Below are 5562 nucleotides of genomic sequence, written 5' to 3'. Positions count from 1 at the left end.
TGTGACTGACTCTCTGGGTGTATCTCCTCAGTGTAGAAGCAGGAATCTTTCTTGTCCAGATGAAACTTGTCAGCACCGAAACATGGACGCCTGGTAATCCAATGATCCGTGGACAAACGGGCAAACTTGGAGGGCAGGGCAGGGTTGAGTAGAAGACAGGAGATGCTGCTGGGCAAGCTGAAGGTGCCCGCGCTCCCTTTGGGGGTCCTTGAGGCCTGCCCGGTAGGCAGGCACTCACTGCTCTGGATGGGTAGCCTTAGTGTTGGAGAAGAAAACTCTTTCTGAGCAGAGGACCTTGCAGATCATGCAGGCTTGGTTGGGGTGGGGGGCGTCGTGTGTAAGAAAGACAGCCCTGCAGAAGGAGCTGGGGGAGGGGGGTTTGTGCTCTCTTCCGGGACAATCCGCCCCTGGATAGCACACACTCACGCGTCCAGATGGAGTTCCTCAGCACCTAAACAGGGACCATGTATGTTTTTTTTTTTTAATGGGAGTTTAAATGGTGAATTGGAATTAGGCCCTCATGCTCATACAACAAGAGTTTACAAACTGAGCTGTTCCTCGTCCTTGAACTTCCAGTCTTTCTGCTTCTTATTCACCAGTACTTACCTTCTAATCCTCCTAGTACTTACCTACTTACCTTCTAGTCCCTTCCAAGGGGCTAGAAGATTGTGCCATCATGTGCAGTTTGTGAGATGCTGGGATCAAGTTCAGGGCTTCGTGTACGTTATGCAAACATTCTACCAACTGAACTGCATATACACAGCTATCTCTAAAGGCCTGCTTTCTTCTCTTCCCTTCCCTTCCCACCTTCCTTCTTTTCACAAAATAACAAATTTTCCGATGACATTTCATATATATTAAGTTTTGGTTGTTATATCCCCACAAACCTCCCTTCCTTCTCCCTGCCCTGTTGCCCTATGACTTCAATATTTCCCTTTGCTTTAATATTTTGTTTTCTCTGAAACATATTTTTATTTCACACACATATAGTGGTGTGTATGTGTGTGGCCAAATCTATTCAGTGACTGGAGGGTGGGGATCAGAGGGCAACTTTGGAAGTGGTTAATTTTCTTCTTCTATCTTTTTCATCCCAGGGTCTGAACTAAGGTCTTTATGTTTGGTGACAAGTGCTTTTAGCTACTGAACACTTGACAGGAGTTCTTATACCACATTTTCTATTACTCTCCCGGCCCTCTTTCCTAAAAGCTCCCCTTCTTAAGGAGCCCTTTTCTGGTTTCCAGATCTCTGTCCATGTTTATTCCCACCTAATACACAGACAAAAAAAATTAAATATGGCCTTTTTTCTCTCATTTGTCATTTCTGTCAATATTATTTCAAAAATATTTAGTTTTACTACTTTATCGCTTTACACATTTCATGCAGAGCCACAAGCTTAAGTTTTTACCAAACTGTTTTATCCTTATATGATTTTTAAGAACGAGAAAGTAAGTTGAATTACAAAATTTGAAAACAATCCCAAACTGTATAACTCATATCACTTAAAACTTTTATCTATAATTTTCAAAAGAAGACAACAACAACAACAAAAACAAAATCAAAAGAGGTAACTCATGCAGCCTGTTTATATGGTACTTTACTTTACATGTTTTAGCTTGGAGTCCTCATGCGGTGTTCCTCAGGAATCGGGGTTCCTTGAGGAGACTGGAAGGATGTGTGATCAGGAAGCAATCTCACAACCATAATAAAGCATCAGAAGGCACGTTTGTTTACACTGGGGGAGCAGCTTGTTTATGAACCTCAGAGAAAGTGGAGAAGTAGATGAGAAGGGGTAGTAAGCTGGGAAGGAGCTAAGACTCACACGTTGACAAGCTTACAGAAGCCTCTCCCTCAGCTCTGTTTTCAAGATGTCTGCCAGTGTATGGGGAGGTGCTTCTCCTACTGGCTCCCATCGCCAGAGGATGTATTCTTGGAACACAGTCCAGATAGAGTGCAGCCACTGCGACACTTCGTGAAATGCTAGGCAGAACCCAGCCAGCGGATTGTTGGTATTTTCAGTTCAGATCACGTATTTTTAAAATGACCCATGTCGTCACATTAATTTTAATTAGTTAATTAAGCTCCCTAAAGTCACCCAAATCAAATCCTTCTTTCGGCGTTTTTCCTCATTTGAAATTTTACACATAGAACTGACGACTGAGTTGCCTAATGCAGTCTCCCAGGGAAGATGAAACAAGACCACATTCTGAGTTCCCACTAGGAACAACTGTCCTTCTCCTTGTAGATTTTGTAATGCATTCTTTGGATTGTTATGATGGTTTTGTTGATGATTTTACTCTTTAAGTGGCTTTCATGCATAATCCTAAAATTTTGTCTGGTGTTCCCAACAAAATGATGACTTATCTACGTCATAGTGAAATACATGTATGTTGAAACACCTCACTTTCATGTACACATGCCCACCCAGCTCCACAATATAGCCATAATTTAAAAGATAATAAATATTAATATATAAATTAAAACGTCAATATATAAAATATGTGTATTGACATATGTATAAATATATAAATAAATCAAGATAGCAGGAAGAAAGGGATTACATCAGATGGAATCATACCCACTCTGAGGTCTTCCAGAGTTCTAACCCACGACTGTCCACTTTAGGCTGACCTATGCGGATCTTGTCTTCTGGACCAGCAAGAATGTCTAATTCTGTAGACAGCCACACTTCAGTTTCAGTGTACTTTACACGGGAATGTAACAAAGATAGCAATGATCTGAGGATGGTTGTTGGAGTTCAGAAAAAGCATGTAAATAAACAGCAATCAGCACACACTAATTATTAACAGAGCAGCCCTTTCTTAGAACTTTCTTAGGACAGACAATTTAAATGCAATTGCCTGGCATGGACTATAGATTATATCTGGGGAAGCACAAAAGAAAGGCAGAGGGTCATATCCAGATTCGGGCTACACTGCCCAGATTGGGTTCTATAGCTATGTTCTGACATCCAACAAGAATAAACTGTCTTATAAATTGAATTTAGATGTTTATCACAGGAGGCATGAAATCACATCCAAAAACAACCAGGAGAACAAACGCACCTGAGGTAAAAGGCCCTCTGTCTTTTCCCCTGAATCCTCTCTCACAGTTCCCCAAGGCCTTGCTCACCATGTTCCAACATTAGTTGTAAGTGAGCTTATTTGGATAAATGGGCTTTGCAGATGTAATTGAGGACCTAGAAATTAGAATGTCATGAATTAACTCTGTGATGATAAACCTAACCGAAGGCACCCTCTCAAGTACAGGGAAACAAGAGAGACGGAGGAAGTCAGGAATGAGAATGGGGTAGAGGTGGGATTACATCCTGATAAGCCCGCCCTAAATTGAGAACACTGGAAATGAATTCTGGTGCTTGGGTGCCAACTCTGGGGCAAGGAGCTAAAGAAGGAAAGAGCCTGGTAATCAAACTGTTTCCCTCTCCACTTGACGGTCTTACTGTACCCTAGCTGTGCTTTCGCAGCATCTCTGTATCCTCCGGCCTGTGCAGGGGCATTGTTTAAACTTCTGATTTCCCCAGCGACCCACTTTGGGTAAAGAATCAGAAGTCAGCTGACTTACTTGAGATTTGCAGTAGGGAAGGAAAGCAATAGAACTTTGGAAATGAGACCACATGGATGGATTCGAGTTGCTGTTATGGGGTTATGTGCGTCACTCCTCCGTCTCAGAAGACATCCTCCTGTTCACCATCGGCTTCCTGTGGATGTGTAGATCATCCACTGCCTCTCTGTGAAAACTCTAAAGTGGAACCCAGCTACAAAGGAAAAAGGGAAAAAGGGTGCAAGTACATTCACAGATAATTTATAGCACAATATCGCCCCCTGCGGGAGATAATCAGTAAGTACACTCTTTAAAAAGAGCCACCCTCCTGGAGAACAACCTGTTGAAGCTGATTCCTTTTTTCCATGCATTCTTTTCTTGGTATGAAGGAATGCATCCTCACCAACTAGCACAAGGAGCATTCAAAAGGCCCTTGGCAGTTAACTTATTGAATCTACTCTGAAAAGAAAAAAGGGAAGATATAGATATGATAAAATAAAAAGGTAGGTTATTGAATCTAATTTTAAAAAGCAACTGCTAGTTTTAAATATTTTACATTGACGTATACTTTTATATATTATATACAAATTTTGTCTGTTAATACAAATTTGTGATTAATTTTTAAAACATACTGTACATATGTTTCTAATCTTGTTCAAGGAAGCCAGCTGTTTCTGCCATTTCTCACATTTTTTGTAAATCGCTTGCTTGCACTTCCTGCTTACTCAGTTAATAATATTTTATTATCGGATCTCCGAGGGAGTTAAAGACTAGATAGTTATATTTTTCCTTGTTTATCAGACTCAGAAAAGAAACTCACTAAAGAGGTGTAAAGTGTAAAAGGTTGTGAGACATTAAAAGATAATTTGATAATGCAAATTAGAATAGAAAGTGAATTAGGTACAACCTTTTTGGACTCATTGAGATAGGTTAGATATGGAGTATTTTCTCTGAATTTGTCAAATGCAAATGGACTAGACATTGTTGATGCATTTATTGCCTGTATATATTGTATATAGTTATTGTACTTACTGTATATAGTTTTTCTTATAGTTATAGCCTTATTTTTTATTTTAGACAAGAAAGGGGAAATATAGTGGTATAGTATTTGTGTTTTAATAAATAAAGCTTGCCTGAAGATCAGAATGCAAAGCAGCCACATTAGTCAGCCATACAGGCCAGGGAGTGGTGGTGTGAGCCTTTAATCCAGGCACTACAGAGGAATATAAGATGGGAGGAATCAGATCGCATACCCAGTCTCAGTCTGAGGATTTGTAGAGGCAGAATCACCCATTTCAGTGTAACATGGAGGTAAGAGTCAGTGCCTTGCCACTTTGCTTTTCTGATATTCAGCTTGAACACCAATATCTGTCGCTGGGCTTTTATTATTTGTGCCACACACGTATGTGAGGTATTTTTAAATCTAGAATATTTTCTAAAGCTCCAGGGCTTCAATAGTAAGAAGGACACAAAAAGGAACCTAAGACATGAACAGATATTTAATCAAAGAAAATATGCAGATGGCAAATAGTCACCCAGGGACCTGTTTAGCATCCCTACTATTCAGCCCACATGGGGAGGGGTTACAGAAATTACACGCCTATCATAAAGGTTAAAATAAAGTACGCTGGCATTACATGATACCGATGAGGGTGTAGAGGCATGACCAATATGTTGTTAAGAAAACATACAAAAAGGAAAACTGACATGGTTAAAAAGTATGTATGAATGGTGCAGCTATGGCAATGGAGCTTCATGTTCACTCAAAATCCTGTATGAGAATTTCATAGATGTTTTATTTTTGATAGTCCAAACTATTGTGGGTAAACAGAAAAATAAACTGGCATACTGGTACCATTGAACAGTATTTGTCAATAAAAAGGCACATAATTGATAAACATTAGCTCAAATAAATTTTCAGAGAATTGATCTTAGTGTAAAAATCCAACCCCTCAAAGACTAGGTGCTCAAGTTTCCATTTACGTAACATTCTTTTTTTTTTTT

Source organism: Microtus ochrogaster, unplaced genomic scaffold, assembly GCF_000317375.1.
Source record: "Microtus ochrogaster isolate Prairie Vole_2 unplaced genomic scaffold, MicOch1.0 UNK56, whole genome shotgun sequence".
Taxonomy (NCBI): Eukaryota; Metazoa; Chordata; class Mammalia; order Rodentia; family Cricetidae; genus Microtus; species Microtus ochrogaster.
The sequence above is the reverse complement of the archived record's forward strand: the minus strand, read 5'-3'. Positions refer to the sequence as shown.